This window comes from Protopterus annectens, chromosome 11.part0 (assembly GCF_019279795.1).
Source record: "Protopterus annectens isolate FY-2018-M chromosome 11.part0, PAN1.0, whole genome shotgun sequence".
In the NCBI taxonomy this organism is placed as follows: Eukaryota; Metazoa; Chordata; order Ceratodontiformes; family Protopteridae; genus Protopterus; species Protopterus annectens.
The window spans coordinates 1185377087-1185397961 of NC_056745.1; positions in this window are offsets into that span (position 1 = coordinate 1185377087).

Sequence of the window (20875 nt, forward strand, 5' to 3'; positions counted from 1 at the left end):
TGTGAGGTACATCCCAAATGGGGCATTGTACTCTATGATGGGTCTGATGAGTGTCGAGTAGAGGGGCACTATAACCTCTTTATTTCTAGATGCGAACCCTTTGGTAATTAGATGGGCTACATAGAAGGATTTCCTAACTACTTTGGCAATATGATTGTCAAAGGAGAGAATACTATCTACCTGGGTCCCCAGATCTCTTATTAACTCTTCTGTATTAAGGGGGCTGCCACCTATGTGGTAATTCATGGGTGTTTTATTTTTCACAAACGGGATTACTATGCATTTTTTGGCATTTAGCTTGAGACCATGACTTTGACACCAGGTGTCCGTCTCAGTAAGACCCTTTTGGAGAATGTCCATATCAGCCAGAGAGTCAATTATGGCTCCCAGTTTGCAGTCATCGGCGAACTTGGTTAGCCATAGTTCTCCTGTGTTTGCCTGTATTTCTGAGAAGTATATGCCGAACAGTAGGGGGTCCCAGGACTGAGCCTTGTAGGACACCACTTGTGACTGGTTTAGAGTCGGACCTGGAGCCCACTATTGTTACCGTGTAAGTTCTGTCTGCAACCCATCTCATGACGTAGGGGTTTATGTTCAGGCTGGTGAGTTTTTCTATAATTTCCGAGTTTGGAATGGTATCAAAAGCCATGGTGAGGCAAAGGTAGGCTGTGTGAACTACCTTCCCCTCATTTATGGCCTTGGTGACTGTCTCGAAGAAGTCAACCAGGTTTAGCAGGCATGATCTGCCCTTAACAAAGCCAAATTGGGTCGGGCCAAGAGTTTGGAGGTTCCCAATGTCTTTGTTAATGAGTTCCATGATGATGCGCTCCATAGCCTTGCAGACCAGGCTAGTCAGGCTTATGGGACGATAGTTACCAGGGTCAGCTGTGGCCCCTCCTTTGTGGAGTGGAATAACCATTGCTGTGCACCATTCTATGGACACGTAGCCTGTGGAGAGGCTGAGGTTGAACAGTGTGTTTAGGTGGGGGTTAGTTTGTTCTGTAGTACGTGCAAGACACAGCCTGGGACACCATCTGGCCCCAATGATGCTGTACTTTTGGCTTTTGAAAGGGCTGTTTTTACTTGTGCGTCTATAATTTCCAGGACACTACACTTTTCCGGTATTGTTGTGGGCCCTTTTGTGGGTGAGAGGGGGGTGAAGTTTGCACTGAATCTATCTGCCAGGATGTTGGCAATATCAGTGGGTTCAGTATATTTTGTGCTAGTTTGTACTAGCTCAGAGCATATCTGTGAGTTGCCACTTAGATTCTTGACATAGCTATAGAAGGCTTTGTGGTTATGTTTCGAATCCTTGGCTATTTTTCTTTCAAAGTTAGCCTTGGAGGATTTTATGAGGGACCTTAGTTTCTTACTGATACTGATCAGGGAAGTCTTTCCTTCCTGGGATTTACTTTTTTTCTGAACTAGTTTCCTACTTCTATTGTATAGCTTGTTTATGGCAGGGGTCCACTAGACTGGTTTCCTTCTCTTAGGGGAGTGAGTCTTGGTTTTGCTAGGGATGGCACGATCCATGCATCCTTGTAGGTGCTCATAGAGTGCATTTGTAAAGGTTCCTGCATCTTGGACACTGTTATCCTTTAGTGTGGGGACTGTGAAACTTACCACCTCTGTCTTAAGTAAGGTGAACTTTGCTATAGAAAAGTTTTTCACTGTGGTTTCCTTGGTTGGAGGTGGTGGTGTGGTGTGGACATCCAGAGTGATTAGTTTATGGTCTGATCTAACCAGTGACGGGTTGACCTCCGGTGTGGAACACCTGTCACCCATGTTGGTGATGACCAGGTCCAAAATGTTTTCACCTCTGGTAGCAGAGTTTACCAGATGATCCAGGGCATTTGAGTTGATAAATTCCAGGAAGTGCTGAACCTGGGAGTTTGTACTTGAGTATTTTTTCCAGTTAATGGTAGGGTAATTGAAATTGCCCAATATCAGGGTGTTCGGTAGGACCTTCATGTTTCCAGTGTCTCCAGAAAGGCGGAGTGGTGGTCCTGGGTCATGGAGGGTGATCTGTAGCAGGCCATAATTTGCATTGCAGATTTGCCTGATGTTAGTTGCACATGGATGATCTCGGAGGTATCATGCGCCACTAACCTGGAGGTGTAGGTATGCTTGATAAATATGGATACACCCCCTCCTTTTGTGTTTCGGTCCATGTTCTGTGGCCGAAATGTATGGTATGAGTTGTAGCCTGGTAGTGCTGGGGTGCTCTCTGGAGCCTTGAACCAGGTTTCAGTTACTGCACAGATGTCGACGTTCTCCATACTGAGGAGTGCTTCGAGCATGTGCATTTTGAGATTTAAACTCCTGGCGTTGAGTAGCATAACCCTCATTTTTTATTTTTGCTGTTTACGGAAGTGGGTTTGACTTTTGAGCCTTGCCTAAAAAAAGGCACTATGGGGGCAGCTTGGCCAGTATTCGAAAGCCTAGGGGTGACAGGTGCAAGCCGTCTCTTGCAAAGCAATGAAGCTTGTCGAGCATGTCGTCCCACGCTGACAGACACTGGATACCTTTTGAATGACACCAGAAGCTTAGCCAATTGTTGAAATTGATATTTTTTTCTTTATACTGCAGTATCATTCTTGGTGAGGGCAGGATGCTACTCAGGGTCAGGGTCATACCCGCCTGGGCTGCATGATCAGAGAGCTCTTCCATGTCTCTTTTCATGTAGTCCAGGGAGGTACGTCTCAGGTCATTCACACCAACATGAACAATGACAGAGTCATATTTGTACATGTTCTGGAGTGACCTGAGTGCTTGTGTTATGTGGCGGATTCTAGTTTCCGACAGGCAGCTAACAGTAGCCTTCTCCTTGTCCAGCCTAGTGAGTAGGACGTCAGTGTGCCTGATTATAGAGTCACCTATAACTAGTGTGTTAGGTATGTTTTTTCGCCTTAAGGGCTGTGATTGTGTGGCACACTGATTTTGCATTTTATGTGTTGTCTGGTTTGTGATGGGAGGTGCAGGTTTTTTGGATGTCTGCTTTGGAGGTCTGTGATGCTTTTGCAGGTTTTTATTTAGAGCCTCCGAGTATGATTTAGTGTATTTATGTGTATTTTTTGCCAGTGCTGGTTTAGTATGTCTCTGTGAGGCTGGAGGTGTGGTGCAAGTGTTAACCTTCTCCTCATGACTGCCTGTTCCAGTCTTGGGTGGAGAGAGCTTAGCCTCCAATTTAGCTATATAATTGCATCTCTTGCATATGTTAATGTTTTGTGGTAGGAGGAGAGGGTTGTCTGTGTACATGAGACAGTTGTAACATTGCCTCAGGATACCCAGGTTCACCAGCTGGACTGGAGATTATACCTGAAATTGCCCTTTGGTCATGCCTGAATAGTAGGGTGAGCTGCCTAGTCGCTTGGTTGGTGAGGGGTGAATAATGAGCCTTGCCCTGCTGGGCAATCAAGTGTCGGGGTATATTAGTGCTTGCTATTAGGTCTGAGCAAGTGCTGGACTGTAGGATGCTTTTTAAGTGCTTAGGTTGAGAGTTAGACTACTTTCAAGGGAAATACTGAAGAGGAGACTTGGTGGAGCCGGGATAAATTTAGCCCTAGCTAACCGGTGCTGCCCAGATGTGCAAAACCATGCAAAAGTGGTTTTTACAGCAGGGAAATGAAAGAGAGAGAAATTAGCCCAAAATGGCCTATAAACTACTAACTTCTGGGCTGGAACCACTCCTCCAGGGACAGATGGCTGCTCAAAGCTCCCTCTCTCTCAGGTAAACAAAGAAATCTCCCTCTATCCAAGTAAGGTATGGGCAACGCAGAAAATTGTAACACAGCCCTGAATTCAGCACTAGCCTGAAAACTGGACTATACTAGCTTAGAAATGTGGGAAACAAGGAAAAATTTTTTTTTGAAAAGATAAGGCAAAAACAGTAAAAAATACACTTAAAACAGCTTTAAACGAATACAAACAGTAAAAAAATACACTTAAAACAGCGTTAGATGACTACAAGCAATCAGAAAAGGCTTTTAAACAAATTATCCAATTAACCAGTAAAAAATCTCAAAACTGAGCCCTGTTCCTGTAGTCTTCAATCAGACAAGTTCTAACTGGACAATCCTGCCACTGGGGTGCAGGGGAACTTTCTCCAAAAAAGAAGGCCTGTATTAGTGCTCAAGTTATACAAACAAAGCTAGATTCAGCAGGCCTGGATCTAGTCTATGCTACAGAAAACAAGGCACACCAATTTCAGTAAAAACATTTCAAATATGCAGGCACTATAAGCCTTTAACCAGAAATTCCCAGCTCAGAAGGGCAGAGTCCAGCCTCTCTTCCCACAACAGTGCAGACCACAAACCTTCTTAATGTAAAATAACTGGCCTGAAGCCCAAGTGCTTAAACCAGAACTAATACACTTTTAGAATAACAGACACTGAGCCTTCAATCAGCAGTTCCCAACTTAGAAGGATGTAAGCTACCTGTCCTGCCACAGCAGTGCAGACCACATACCTTCTTAATGTAAAACAACTGGTCTGAAGCCCAAGTGCTTAAACCAAAAGGCTTAGAATGATAGCTACACTTTAATCAGGTTACTACCAAGCAGTAATAAATACAATTGAATACTTTTAAGAAGGCCTGGATTAGTGCTCAAGTTATGCAAACAAAGCTAGATTCAGCAGGCCTGGATCTAGTCTATGCTACAGCAAACAAGGCACACCAATTTCAGTAAGAAACAGTTCAAATATGCAGGCACTATAAGCCTTTAACCAGAAATTCCCAGCTCAGAATGGCAGAGTCCAGCCTCTCCTCCCACAAGAGTGCAGACCACGAACCTTCTTAATGTACAATAACTGGCCTGAAGCCCAAGTGCTTAAACCAGAACTAATACACTTTTAGAATAACAGACACTGAGCCTTCAATCAACAGTTTCCAACGGAGAAGGATGTAAGCTACCTGTCCTGCCACAACAGTGCAGACCACAAACCTTCTTAATGTAAAACAACTGGTCTGAAGCCCAAGTGCTTAAACCAAAAGGCTTAGAATGATAGCTACACTTTAATCAGGTTACTACCAAGCAGTAATAAATGCAATTGAATACTTTTAAGAAGGTCTGGATTTTCAAGTTATGCAAACAAAGCTAGATTCAGCAGGCCCGGATCTAGTCTATGCTACAGCAAACAAGGCACACCAATTTCAGTAAGAAACAGTTCAAATATGCAGGCACTATAAGCCTTTAACCAGAAATTCCCAGCTCAGAAGGGCAGAGTCCAGCCTCTCCTCCCACAAGAGTGCAGACCATGAACCTTCTTAATGGAAAATAACTGGCCTGAAGCCCATGTGCTTAAACCAGAACTAATACACTTTTAGAATAATAGACACTGAGCCTTCAATCAGCAGTTCCCAACATAGAAGGATGTAAGCTACCTGTCCTGCCACAACAGTGCAGACCACAAACCTTCTTAATGTAAAACAACTGGTCTGAAGCCCAAGTGCTTAAACCAAAAGGCTTAGAATGATAGTTACACCAAGCAGTAATAAATACAATTGAGTACTTTTAAGATGATGCAAAAGCAAAATAAAGTAGGAAGAAACACAAATACAGTAAAAGCAGATGAAAAAAGTGCAATTTTTTTTGAGTGCGCAAATGAGATGGGCCCAGGAGGAGTGATTCTTGGTCTATGTAATGTTTTTCATAAATCTGTTGTATTCATCAACACAATTTTTACTTGAAGTTTCTGACAGTTTTTCTTGTGCAAGTATATTTATTCCCTCTAACTTGTCTCTTAATATTTTGTATATCTTCTGTCTGGAAATTCTGGGCTTCTTGCAGAATAGTAACAATACATAATTTCTTTCTTATCCTCAATAGTCCAGTCTATCATATTTATGGCTCTTTTTTGGCCTATCAGTTTTTATGAATTTTGTGGACTACTACTTCCTTCTGCAACAGGGAGGCCATCCTCCCCATGAGCCTGGCCTGGCCCCATTGTAAGAATCTTTCCATTTCTTGAGGATTCTACACTGTCATGTTTTTCCAGTTCTGGCACCAGTGCACCTACCAGGATTGGGTAATATTTTATCCTAGGTCTTGTGCACCCAGCTCTCTTTTTTGTTTTTTAACCTACTTCTGTCCATGATATATGCTATATAAATACAGTATATATATCAGTAGCATCTTGGTGAGATTTTATGAAAAACAGGGTCCAACTTGTGAAGGTACTCATCAAGACTTGAGGGTGAATTAAATTCCAGCAATACTATTTACTCTCTTTTGCTTGCTGATTTATCATCTCTCCATTCAGACCTCATCTCTCCATTTGAACCCCATCTCTCCATTTGACCCCCATCTCTCCATTCAGACCCCATCTCTCCATTTGAACCCCATCTCTCCATTCAGGCCCCCATCTCTCCATACTTCAGCTTGTTTTATGCAGTGGACATCTTGAGGTGTTTGTTAATATATTTTTACACCACACTGATGTGTAAATGCTGTTAGTACCTTGTCATCCAAAGAAACATCTAATTACACTCTCTCTGTCTTATGTTGGTTCAGATTCTATATTTTATGATTGCCTAGTGTTTCTTGCCACAACCTCCCTTGGAAAATTGGTTGCATCTAAAATGAATTTTATGCTTAATAGGTGTAAATAAGTGATGTAACTGAGGTTATGTTTGGTGTGCATTCAAATGCTGGTGCTTCAATGGCAACTAATTATTTTTTTTTTTTTTTTGTGAAGACAAAGTGGGTGGTAATTCCATTCCTGAAACAATGCTATTTCAACCAGATACATTATGCCAGAGCAGTGTAGAATAACAACTGACTTTTAGATGTTGTCAGCAAACTTAAAAAGAGGTGGGAAGAGGTCCCAGAGGCTTAATTATAACTAAATCTCTTGGTTTGGTGGATTCTGGTAAAACCATTCTTTCCGATCAGAGGTGGGTACAAGAAGAAGCATGCCTTGGTTTTATTTTATAAATGCAAGGAAATGATACTGAATAAATGGTTGCATGACAAAAAGAAACAATTCTTCTGTTTTCAACAACTCATAGAGTATAGGGTACAAAAGAACATAGGGACAATACTAAGCAGGTGGTCAGGGGACCACACAATACCTAGCTACATGCACCTTTAATTAAGTAGGCAAACTTATAAGTTCTTGTCATCCTCTATAAGCACTTAATAGTACTTACCTCCCAAATTAAACAGGACTGTACATGACAACCCTAGTGTAGATTTGTGTCTAGCCATCCAATCATCAATACTAGCTTTAAAGGTAGCAATAGTAGCACTTGGTTTGACTTGTAGTGTAAGTTATTCCACAGGCTGGGTATACATCAAGTTAGAAATTTCTCTCTCCAGAGAATCCAGGTTATTTGTTGGTGTAGATTCAGTTCCCTAGTGCAGGGCCACTGGTTTTATAAAGAAATTTGTGGTAGAAATGGATTGGGTGTTTCATGACTTGAATGGAGCAGCCAGTAGGTCACTAAGTATAAACAGAGTTGTGCTAATCTATTAGGATGGTTGAAAGATTTAAGGTCTTTAATTTTTTTAGTTAAAATTCTTTGGAGCCTGTGATGGCCTCATGGCAACCAATGCCACTAAATGTGAAGAAGATGCTGTTGCCCAGTCTGTTTCAATGAATAATCCACAAAACACAACCTTGACACTAAGCGCATAGAGGGAGTGCGCTACTGTCCTGGGTCTGGGTCTCCAACCTCCACACCCAAATTAGACTGCACATTGTTCACTTACAGAACCACACCATTCTCTCCATGAACCAATGCCTCCCAGTGCCCCTCTATCCACTTTCACTCAAAGTATTATTTTTCACATTAACACACATGCACACTATTTCCAGGAAAGGCTGTTGAATCCTCAGATTCCACGCAGCTTTCTTCCTGCACCTGACAGTACTGCCACCACTCTGAAGAAAGTCAGAGACTTCCAGTTACTGGTATGCTCTGATTGTGCCACTTGATATCTCTTTTACAGTTAGATGGCCAAAACAGTCTCAAAGATGTGGCCCTTACAATGTGTTATTCCTCAGTGTAAATGGTTACTCTCTTCTCAATTAAGCAACAGTGCATAAATACTCTTGTAACAAATAAATACCAGCCACAATAGCTTAAAGATAATTAAAATAAGTTTTACTTAAATAAGAAAAATAGCACAAATACCAAATAAAATATACATAGGTTGGCACTCAAAGAAAATTAAAGTAAACTGTATTAAACATAGACAGAATGCATACAGAAAAATCTAACTCCAGCTCTCTAAGTTTCCTACCTAGCTGCTACAAGGAGTACTATAACTTAAAATGACTAGCTAATTTCCACAGACATAATGTTCTCAAAGTAACTTCACACTAGCCTCTCAACAATTCATTAAGTCACAATTATATAGTCAAAGGCCTTGTGTGACTTCACTGTTGCTACAGACACTGGTCATGAACCAGCTACCCCCCCCCATCACAACAGTAAGAGTTTGTCCCAAAACCTTCACATTTGTTTCTTCTTTACTTGCATCCCAAATGTGTCTTAAAATGTTTCAATGGCCATTGCATTCCAATGCTGTTTCATTCTCATCTGTTAGCTCAGGAGAAGGTGCCATCCTGTCTGTGAACTAGTCCCTCACTCTGTCCTTTAATATCTGGACAAACAAAAGTGCTTGCTAGGTAACATATACATTGCAAATCAACATGTCAGAAACAGAAGAGGAAAACAACATACAGAGAGAATCCATTTTGCTCGATTCAGCCTAGCATAAGCACATTTTACAATCATTCACTTTTAGCCTGGCATCACTTCTGGCTTCACAGATCCTTTCAAATTGAGTGATATGCTTGGATTTGCACATACCAAAAGGACACTGTGTTTGACGATGGGTCTGATAAAGGAAAGATACATTGGTAGAATGATCTCTTTGGATCTTGAAGCTATTTCCTTGGAAATTAACTGGGCCATATAGAAGGATTCCCTGACTATGGTGGAAACGGGATGATTAAATGATGGTGTTATCCACAAAATTACCCAGGTCTATTATATGTCTGTCTGAAGAGGAGTACTATTTATAATATCTGAGGTGGGAGCATCATTTTGGCTGAATGCTACTACACTGTACTTTTTTGCATTTTCATCAAACCAGTTATGTGCACATTCTAGCCATTTCTGGAGCTGTTTACTATCAGGGCATGAGCAGATAATGCCCATCTTGCAGTCATCATCAAACAGTCAACCATTCCTCTGGGAGACTGGTTTGGATATCCAGTAATGCACATACAGCCACTATGGACTGGGAGTTAGCAATGCCTTTTGTGGCTGTTGGGGTCCCCTTAGTGGGTAAGGGAGGAAATAGCTCAAGATTCTGAGTCTCATGGCATCTGTGATTCTCATGATATCTCTGGCAGGACTCCATATGAGAAAGATACAGTGGTATTTGATGTCTCTTTCATACCTCTCAACCTCTTAGAGCAAGAAACCTGGACAAAGCCATAAATAATGGGGAGACAAAGGCCCCAAAATACGGGCATTTTTAAATATTGCTCTTACAAACTTAGAAAACTGATAGAATAACAGGTTATCCGATGTTGTCAGTTTTCATTTAATCCTTGACATATGGAGTTCGGTTCCAAATATTGGAACTGACTTGGCCATTACTGCAGCCCGGGATAACCAAAAATTCTCAAGCTTAAGTCCTACCCAGAATGCTCCTCTCTAGTTTACCTCATATCTCATTTGCTGCTTTTTTGGACAAAAGTGTTTGGCTTTGCTCTCAAGCTAAGTGAGGATTTTTTCTTGTTACTTTGCCTGTCTTCATTTTTCAACAACAAAATGTATTTCTGTAGTTATCCCTGCCCTTTACTTCTTTCTCATGTAGTTCTTAATTACCATTGTGGTAATTTCTCATTTTTCTGTATATTTTGTGTACCTCTCCTTCAACCACTGATGGCAGATATCTCTCTTTCAATGTATTCTGGTGTACGATACCCTTTCCTTAAACTCCTTTAAAAATATTTGACTATTTACTGTGTTTAAATGAGTTATGAGTGCTTGTTTTCCTATGTATTCCTCCCCTATCTGTCATGGGCATGTGTGGTGTGATAGAAACTTTCCTTTTCTTTGTTATGGCTGAAATACCTAGGACCCTCCTGCCTTAAGAAATGCTAGTAGTGTGTCAATAAAATGTCTTCTTCCGACTTATACATGCTATATGTAAACTACTAAGAGAAATAAGCAAACTAACATTTCTTCACCTTCCTCTCTTTCCTCTTCCTCTGGGAAGGCCAAGTAGAAAAATATGTCTTTGCCATCTTCTTCTTCTTCAATGGCACTGAAAAGTCAAATCCTCAGTGCCAAGATGCTCCTTGGCACCAATGAACATTGGCACTGAAGCACTGACTGCCAAAAAGTCAAATCCTCAGTGCCAAAGCTCCTCAGCACTGACAGATATTGGTATTGAAGCACTGAAACTCAAAAAGTCAAATCCTCAATGCCAAAAAGCTCCTCAGCACTGACGGATGTTGGTACTGAAGCACTGACAGTTAATTAAAAAGTCAAATCCTCGGTGCCAAAATGTTCCTCGGCACCAACGTGGTACTGATGTGTCGGCACCAACATGCTCTATTGCTTCTAAACCTTCAACACGAAGGACTTAGGTGCAGATTTAAACCCCAATTTTGGTTCCAAAGATCTCTGAACACTTCTTTGGTGCCGAATCAGATTCAGCACCAAGTACTTCTAGTTGGCAATCACCCAAGTATCAGTATTCCCCATCCATTCATCCTTTTGCTGGGGAAATACTTGAGGTCATTTTACATAGACACAAGTCTCCTTTAGTGTTCTCTATCCATTCCACTAAAAAAAAAAAAATAACCAAGAGAAGAACTCTTTGGTGCCAGGAGTCTTATTGGCACTGTTGGCCCCAAGAGGCAGGACTCAATTCCAATTGTTTTGGAGCCATGACTGCACCTTGGGGCTTTGGCTCTGGTCATTTGGCACCATTTTTTGTCTCAGAAGTGGTCTTGCCGGAGCGAAGAGTGACCGTGGTTCCAAGGCATTCTATCTCAGTTCTGGGCTCTCTTCCTTTTTGGGGGGAACCAGCCTTCAAGGCTATGGAGTGAACTACTGATTCAGCCACTCAATTGACCTCTTCCTCCTTAAAGCATATTCTTTCCTTGAGTTCAGTTATCCAGCCTGCTCCTCCACTGGACCAGCCAGTACTAAAATCTCATGAGACTCAGATACAGATTCTGTCTTCTGATACCTTGCCAGATCATTCCCCCAGATGAGACCCATCAGAAGAAAAAGTGCAAGAAGAACCACCTAGATCCCCTAATGATTTTTCTCTTGGAGACACCCTGAAAATTGTGAAACAGGGGCAATTGGAACTTACAGAAACCCTACCCCTGAGGAATCAGCATACCTGCAGGCTTTTCACACTTGCCCATCTACCTCTTAAGTGACTCTGCCCACGGATGACCCCTTTCAGTTAATTGTAGCTCCATTGAAACTATCCCTAGGAGGCCAGATGAGTATATGCCATGGTCATAGTGGCTGTCATGCAACAGGAACTAGCTGAGTTAAGTTCCTCTATCCATCCACTTAACAGAGAGTCTTTGATGATGGATTGGTTTAGCAGAGGATTTATGTTTTATCAACCATTGCCTTACCGTCTTTGAAATTTCTGACACTTTACACCAAACATCTAGGGATCTGGTCAAGGAGCTCTCAGATACCCTGGCATGAACGGTCTCAGAAAAGGCACATGATAAAGTTGCCTCTTGGTTAGCTACCATGGAGTTTTTGTCTAATTTCTCTATGTGACTTATTGCTCATGCAGCTGAAGTGACTACCAGAGCAGTGAGTTCAAACATAACCATAAGGAGACATGCCTGGATGTGCCTCTGCAAATTTTTGGTGCCATTAAAGTCTTCATTTGTCAATGCCCCCTTTGATGAATTGTCCCTTTTTGGCCCTAAAGTTGGAGAAACTTTGTCCAGGTGTGTAAAATATGGAAGGACCCTTTCTACTCTGAGTGTACATTTTTCTACTCCTCAACGGTCATATTCTAGGAACCAGAGGAGAGGGAAAATGTGGTTCAAAGAGTTCCAAGGGCCTCTCCAGGACACACATGGCAGTGGCTCTTCCCGGGATAGGGGTGGAGCTTAAATAGAAGACGTCTTCCGCACAGCAGAGGTGACCCAGAAAATCAGGGGTCCAGGGTCTCCTTTCCTGGAAAACCCTATCGGTGCTCCTGAAAGGAGGCTCAATTGCTTTCCTCTGGAAGCAGTCAGATGGCATTTATCCTTGCACCAATATGTCTAACTCCAGATAATTTTAGATGTTTGGGTGCATAGGATCATAACCAGAAGATACATCATACCCTTCCCTCCTCCCCACATCTCCAACAAAATCCCCTACATTCCACTCAGTCAAAGTGAACCAGCATTTCTAGAAATTCAAAAACTGCTAGAAAAAAAGAGTCATCCAAGAGGTCCCACCAGACCAGATAGAATCTGGAGTTTACTCAGGATTCTTTTAGTGCCAAAAAAAGACAAGAGATTGGAGACCAATTTTGGATGTCAGTTTTTTGAACAAGTTCATTCGACAGATGAAATTCTGGGTCATGGTTCAGTCTATCCTTCTGTTTTTAGGGAAAGATGATTGGATGTACTCTATAGATCTCCAGGACATGTATTACCACATTTATTTATTTATTTTACATTTGTTTACCGGGATAGTCCGACTTGATACATGTCCATTTTCAGCGGAGGCCCAGGGAGAAAAGCTCCACATAGACAAACTTACATAGATTACACAGAAGTTAGCAAACAATTATAAAAACAAAGTGATTATATTCAATGGCTTAGTAGTGTTTCCTAGTAGGGACTCACAATTCTCATGGACAGACACAATTAAAAGTAAAAGACATCAGATTGGAAGCAGAGCTTGGTGACGTAGTTACAAGTTATGATAATTACAGAATATGCTTTCAGGTTATAACTTAATCAGGGTTGATACATGGGCATAGCCAATTCACTTTGAGACACTGTTTGAGGTCTTTTTTTAAGAGGCTTTTGGAGAGGATTGTAGGGTTATATAGTTTGGCAACAAATTCCAGGTTTTGCCAACAAAGTTGGCAAACAGGGATTCACCAGCAGAGTTATTAGCTTTGTGGGTTTGGACCAGTAGTTTATCGGCTGACTGTACTGATCTCAGGTTGCTATATGGCTTAATGAGGGGGTATCCTCAGGGTGGTACAAAATTTTGTGCGCTATTAAGAGTTGATTGAATTGAATTAACTGGGCAGTTCTAGCCACTCTAGTTGTTTAAGGTTCTGGCAGTGATGGGTTCTACAGGTGGAGCCAGTGGTGAATCTGGCAATATGATTGTAGCTATGGGACAGCTTACCTAGTTCAGATTTGTTGAAGTTTGAGAGTACAGGCGAGACATATAAAAGAGTAGAGAGTAGGTGAGATCAAGTGATTGCAGTCCTAGCCAGTGGGGTTAAAAATGTCTTGTTTCTATACAGTGATCCAAGCTTCTTATTGATGGTCTGTATGTTTTTTTTGACCTGTAGGTCAAATTTGAGATCATTGTCTATGATAACCCCTAGCAGTTTGGTGTGATGATCTGGGGAAATCGTGGTACCATTGTTAGATGTGACAGAGAATGAAAGTGTGGTAGATCTACCAGTGGGGGAGAAGAGTAGAAGTTTAGTTTTATTGGGGTACAGAAGTAGACGTTGGTTGGTGAGCCAGTTCTCGATAGTGTTAAATGTATTTTGGGTTAAGGTTTGCAGTTCAGATGGGGAGGTGACTGAGCAGATCAGAGTGGAATCATCTGTATATCGAATGCAGGTAGCTTTAGGGATAGCAGTGTGAAGGTTGTTGATAAAATCGAGAAGAGTAGTGGATCCTTGAGGGACACCAAGTATGAGAGGTAGCTGGCTGGAGAGTTTGCCCTGCCATAGTACCGCCTGTTGTCTACCAGTCAGGTAGGATTGAAACCACTGGATAGCAAGCTTGTTGAGGGAACTAGATTTTAGTGAAAGAATGAGAAGTTCATGGTTGACAATGTCAAAGGCTTTTGATAGGTCAAGAAAGAGGGCGGAGGTTAGCCTATTGTCATTCTTGTTTTGGTTTATGGCAGTAGTAAAGGAAAGGAGGGCTGAGGTGGTGCTGTGGTACGGCCTGAAACCATGCTGGGAGTTGGACAGTAAGTTATTCTGTGTAAGGTATTGCATTAGTTGCTTGTGTACACATTTCTCCATGATTTTGGCTAATAGGGAAAGAATGGCAATGGGTCTATAGTTGGATATGTCTGAGGAGCTACCACCTTTATGGAGTAGGATGATGTGAGATATTTTCCAAAGTGAGGGGATAGCATTTTCGGATAAGGTTCTGTTGATGGACTATGTAATGGCATCTGCAGCTATTTGTAGGTACTCTGCAGGGAGTAGGTCAGCAGCGAGGGTGGTAGGTTTTAGTTTTTTTAGAAGTGTTTTGATAAAACTAGTGGATATTGGTTGGAAGCTAAATTCGGGGTGATTATTGGGTAGATTAGGGGTGTGGTTTAAGTTAGAGGTTAGTTGATTTGCTAGGGACTGGATTGTTTCAGTGAAAAAGTTATTAAAGGTGCTAGCTATGGTCTTTTGGGAACTATGGGTATAGTTAGCCGAAGTTGGGGGTGGTAGAATGACCTGGATGAAGTAGTTGATTTAAGCCTACCCAGAACTTTTGAGGGTTGTTATGGCGTTTTTGTTGGAGATTTTGGTAGAAGCTTTTTTTATCCAGTAAAATAGATTTTTTTGTATCATTCCTGAGTTGACGATATTTTAGATAGTCAAGTGGGGCTTTAGTTGTTCTTCAGCTGGCACGGGCTCTGTTTCTAGTTTTATTTTAGCTTTGGTATCTTATGTGAGCCATGGTGCTGTATTTGATCTATTTTTTATTGTAAGTGCTGGAGCATGGGAATCAAGGATACTTAGGAATTTAGTATTAAAGTGATCTATGGCCTCCTCTAATGTTAGATTTTTTAGTTTTGACCAGTCAACTACTTTTAATTCATTTTGGAATATAGCAGTGTCAACGTTTTTCCATTTAGGCTGGTGAGGGTTTCCTGCCTTATGTTTTATGATATAGGTTAGACAATGGTCACTGAGGTCATCCGGGAGAGTACCAGCTGTGTACAGTTGGGGTTGGTTATTAACTAGGATCCAGTGTAGGATACTTTCCCTGTTGGTTGGTTTGTTTATCCTAGTCCCACTAGGGTATCCCACATAGAAATGGACAAGGGCTCAGGGAAATTTCTCTTCTGGCTGGGAGCCAGTCAATATCAGTTCAGAGCTCTGCCCTTTGGTATCACCACAGCCCCTAGGGTTTAAACCAAATGCATGGCAGTAGTAGTAGCTCACTTGAGACTGCACAGATTCTAGGTGTATCCATACTTAGATGACTCTTCTCAGTACTGCTCCCACCAGGCATCTACTAGAACAAACAAGAGACTAAATTCTCCAGACCTGCGCCAACCTAGGGATTACTGTAATTAAGGAAAACCACATCTAACTCCAAAGCAAACTTTAGAGTTCATAGGAGCGGTACTGAATACCAAGACTTACATAGCCTCCCTTCCTTATCTCAGATTGCAGAAGATCAATGCCTAAGTAAAAAAAAAAAAAGATTGTCAGAAGCAAGAGAGTAGGCACACAAGTAGGCTTATAAGCCTTAGGTTCAATGGTGGTAGCCATTACTTTAGTCCCCCCAGCAAGATTTCACATGAGAATTCTACAGTGACTTCTAGCATCTCAGTAGTCCATACTATATCAGCCAATGTCAGATTAGTTTTTGATTACCAACCATTGCAAGAAAAATCTAGCCTAGTGGATTCGGTCAGAAGAAATTCTCTTGGGCTGCCCCTTTGTCCCTTGTCAACCCCAAGCCATAGTGACCAAGGACACCTCCTAGATAGGGTGGGGGACATTATCTGGGCAAGAAAGCCCAAGGCACTTGGCTCCCCAGGGAGGCTAGCTTGCATATCAATGTTTTGGTGCTGAGGGCAGGCCTTTAAAACTGCTCTCCCCTTAGGAATGATTGCAATTCAAACAAATAATATGTCAGTAGTTTTGTACATCAACAAGCAGAGAGGAAGCAAACCTACCCTCTTTGTCAAGAAGCTCTCAGAGTTTGGCAGTAGGTGATCTCTTCCAACCACTTTCTAATAGCAATGCATATTCTGGGGAATTACAATGTAACAGCAGACAAACTGAGCAGATGTATTGTCCTGCTTCATTTGTGGACTCTCAATCATAAAGTGGCAGAAATTATTTTTTGTCCCTGGGGCCAACCATGCTGTGACCCATTTGCATTGCCCCTGAACAACAAGTGCAGCAGCTGCTTTGCCCTGATCCCCTCTCTGGGGAAGTCCCCGAGAGACAGTCTCCTACACAATTGGCCCTCGGGATTTCTGTACACCTTTTCCCCAATTCCATTAATTCCTGACTTTCTAAAGAAAATGATCAGGTTGAAGAGTGAGGTAATCCTCATTGCTCCTTTCTGGCCTCAACAGATTTGTTTCTCTCTTTATTTGGCCTTATCTGATTCAGCAACTGTGGACTCTGGACCCATATCCAGATCTCCTATCCCATCCAGAGGGATTAGTTTATCCAAACCTTCAAAACCTCAAGCTCACAGTTTGACTTCTCCAGTTCCACTGATTGCCAGGTGTAATACTCTAGCTTCCCCACTTCATAGGATTCTTTTGGCCTTCCATAAACCTTCCGCCAGAAAACTCTATAATAGTAAATGGAAGAGATTTTCCTGCTGGCTCGTGATAATAGCATTGACCCCTTCTCTGCTCCTATAGACAAAATCTTAGAATTTTTAGCTTTACTCTTTGAAGAAGGAACCTCTTCCTCTACTATCAGGGTTCAACTAGCAGCTATTTCAAGTTTCCTTAATTGGTTTAAAAAATATTCATTAATTTCTCATAGACTGTGCAAAGCATTCTTAAAATGGACTTTGATGTTAAAGCCTCCATATAAGGATCCATTTGCATCTTGGGATCTAAACTTAGTCTTACAGACAATAGTACATTCCCCCTTTGAGTCTGCTGCCAACTGTGAACTGAAATTCGTATCTTGTAAACTACATTTCTGGTAGTGATTTCTTCTGCCAGAAGATTTTCAGAAATTCAGCCCTTATATTGCAGATCACCCTATTTGATATTTCACAAAGACAGGGTCTCCTTGAGAATGAACTCTCCTTTCTACCGAAAGTGGTGTCAGAAACAAATATTAATAAGGCAATCAATTTACCAGTATTCTTTTGCAATTTCTCAAACAAAGGCAAATACTGTTTGCATTTATTGGATCTTCATAGAACAAAAGACAAAGGAAACTCTGATCAACTGTTTCTTTCCTTTTCAAATACCAGAATGGGTGCCAGTATTGAAGTTTAGTAGCTGGCTAAAAGATTATATATCCTTCATTTACAACAAGAGGAAAGTTGAATTACTTGGGCCTGTTAGGGCACACTCTACTAGAGCTATAGCTCCTTCAGCAGTTTCTCATTCTAAGGCTCCCATGGGTGATGTTTGTGCATCAGCGACATGGGCTACCCCACATACCTTTATTACTCATTAAAAATTGGATTTGGTATCTAGGGGAAGAGCATCATTTTGTTCTGTGGTGCTCAGAAATATCCTTCCATGAATCCTCCCAAGATCTAAGGTAGCTGGGGACTCTGCCCCATATGTCAAGGATAAAATAAAGATTAACAACATCAGATAAAGAAGTTATGTACCTGCCATAACATTTCATCTGTGTTGTCCATCTTTATTTATCCTCGACTCACCACCCTCCACCCCCCTTCCGTTCAGACCTCTTGGTGGAATGAACTATGCTCCTAGTTATGCATTTTGCATATATAACATCAGATAAAGGAGTTATTAGGATTATATTTTCTGTCTCTTCTATCTGCAAACTCGATCTGAGGTAAATTGGAGAGAAGCTTTCTGGGTAGGACTTAAGCTCAAGAGTTTTTGGTTCTCGTGGGCTACAGTAACAGCCGAGTCGGTTCTGATATTTAGAAATGAACCCCATATGTCAAGGATAAATGACGATAGACAACACAGATGGAATGTTAAGGTAAGTACATAACTTCTTTTTACATTAGCATGAATTTTCTGAAGAGTATGAAGTCTGAAACTCAAATGTCTGTTATTATTTTCTGGTTTTAATGCTCAGTGATTTGCCAATGGTTTGCCAGAAAACCAAAATTTTATGAGAAACATGCCAAAAATGTGAGGGAAAAATCTGGATAGTCTGTGCAAATCTGGACAGTTGAGAGGTATGGTCTCTTTGGTCCCAGCACTAGCACACATTATCTTTTCAGATTCCAGTTCTGGGATGTGCGAGAAGAGAAATCACATGGTGTAAACATCAAATACCCTGAATCCAGGTCTCTCCTTCTCCCCTCTGCTCCAAAACAGTCAGTCATGACAGTCACCTTGCACTTTGCTAGGGGATCAGTGTTAAGGTGAATAAAATTCTCCAGACCTTCCTGGACCCTTCTTTTCTAACTGCCAGTTGTTCAAAGTTATGGTAATCTACCCATACAGCTTAGGCTACTGCAGCAATGATGAATATGAAGAACATAGTACATTTGTATAAATTAATTTACTGTAACACTAGTTGTTCAAATGATAATTTTGCAGTAGCTCCTCCCTCCCTTCATCCCCCTTCTTTTTGGTATTGTTTTGTGCCAGTGTGTGGACATTTTTTTTTTTTTTTATTCCTATCTCAGCATCCTTCTCTCAGTTGGTATAAAAGCTCTGAAGTTCTTGGCATCCAAACCTGTCCGTTTAGCCAGCTCAGCTCAAAGTAATGGTTAGGGTGTATGGGAGGTGCTCTGAAGAATTTGCAAGCTATAATGTGCACAACTTAGGCTACTGCAGCAGGGATCATTTGAACATCAACTGTTACAGTAAGCTTACAGTAAGCTTACCTACACAAATGTACTTTTCTACAACCCAAAATGTTTACATGCAAATGTGCATTTTATTTCAATATTATTTTTTGCAGTTGAAATACTAGTTGGGCTGAAAACTCATAATGCAGATTTAAGAAACAAAGTCTGTGCCCGTGTGTGTGTGTGTGTGTGTGTGTGTGTGTGTGTGTGTGTGTGTGTGTGTGTGTGTGTGTGTGTGTGTGTGTTCTTTTAATCAAACTCGGAAACCAGCTTTTATTGCACCCAAAATGCTAGGACATACCCGAGGAAGCAGAAGCTGGTTTTAGTCTATATCTGACTATAGTGCTGACAGCTCACTGTATACTTTGTATTCTGAATTTGAAAATGGCCAACCTATCTTCACTATATCCACTTGTGCAATATAAAGTGTACACTAGGCTGCCTGGACTATGTCCAGAAACAGACTGAAACCATGGGGTCCATGGCATATAGCAATTACAACAAGTAAAAACGAAACAGCCTGATGCCAAGGACAACGACTGGATGAATGAATAAAGTCCAAAAAAAAAAAAAAAAAAGAAAACACAATGAGCTCTTACATGAGCATGTTGTAATTGAAAACAGGAATTCTTTAAAAATATGCAGGTTTTCCTGCCACTACCCCACATAGACATTCTACAAGTAAAAGTCATACTCTTGTTCACTTAAAGAGTATGTTGCATTCTATATCTAAAAGTCATACTCTTATTTAAAAGAGTATATTAGATAGTGCGGAAATGTTTTCATTGGAAAAAGCAAGTATATATTCTGGTCCCAGTAAAGGCCTTGTACACTACCCAAGCCTTCCTACTTAGAAAGTGACGCTGAAATTGTTGGAATGGTAAAACAACTATCTTCTTGCTTATTAATGCTATGAAGAGAAAATATCTAAATATGAAATTTTCAAAAACAAATGTACAACTAGATATTTACCTGTAAAAATGATAGATTAATGGGAATTTGTTAGCCTAAGTAATGTGTGTAGGGCTCATTATAGTGTATACTACAAGTAGGTACAATGCATTCAGACAGGAGATTCAACCTGAAAGACTTTTCAGGTGACTATGTATCACTTCTTCAGTTTCTAGTTTTCTGCACAATGCTTGTAGCAGAGGTTTCTAGTCAGTTGGGCTATACACATCCCGTTCACTATGTTACTTTTCTATGTAGAATTTGGATTAGTTATTAAATATTTTGAACCATTTAAGGTGTTGAACTTTTCTTGTTTGACTTTTCTACCAGCCTATAACAAGTAGTGCGAGAAGTGTGGTAAAATGGGGCATTTTAATAATGTGCTATTTTGTCCTAGCCTGTTCTATGAATAACATAAGAAGTATCTAAACCAAGAGTACTACTTAAAGAAATGCCTTGCAAAACAATGTGCAGACTGACTGCCAGTTAGCCAGTAAGCAAGAAAAAAGTTGGTAACAGACAATGGTTCATTGTGTCCTTTCTACTTGAATGTCTATGATACGGTTATAATTTGCTGACTCACCACTAATTCAGCTGCTGTGCACCTGCTCACATATTTAAAAATTCTCTTAAAAGTGCCAAATGATGAGGCTGAAAGGTAAGCAAATGAATAAATAAAGAGTTCTAATTTTAGCTGTGTGCCTTTGCTTCATTAGTGATTTGGTCATATTGATTAATGTTGATGTGACAGCCTAACACAGTGCAAAAATGGGAAAAGGGGTTTGATGACGACAGCACCCCTGCTTTATTAATCAGATTTCAAATTCTTAAAGTTCTTATTTCTGAAGCAGAGAGCACCTGCTTAACAGATGCTGATTTAACTGTCAATGAGTGTGAAAGTAATGTTCAGACAAATCACTCATGTTTCTGCTTGAATCAGTACTGAAGAAATATCTTCCACTAATTATACTGCAGGTCTCCTGAATTCATTGCTGACT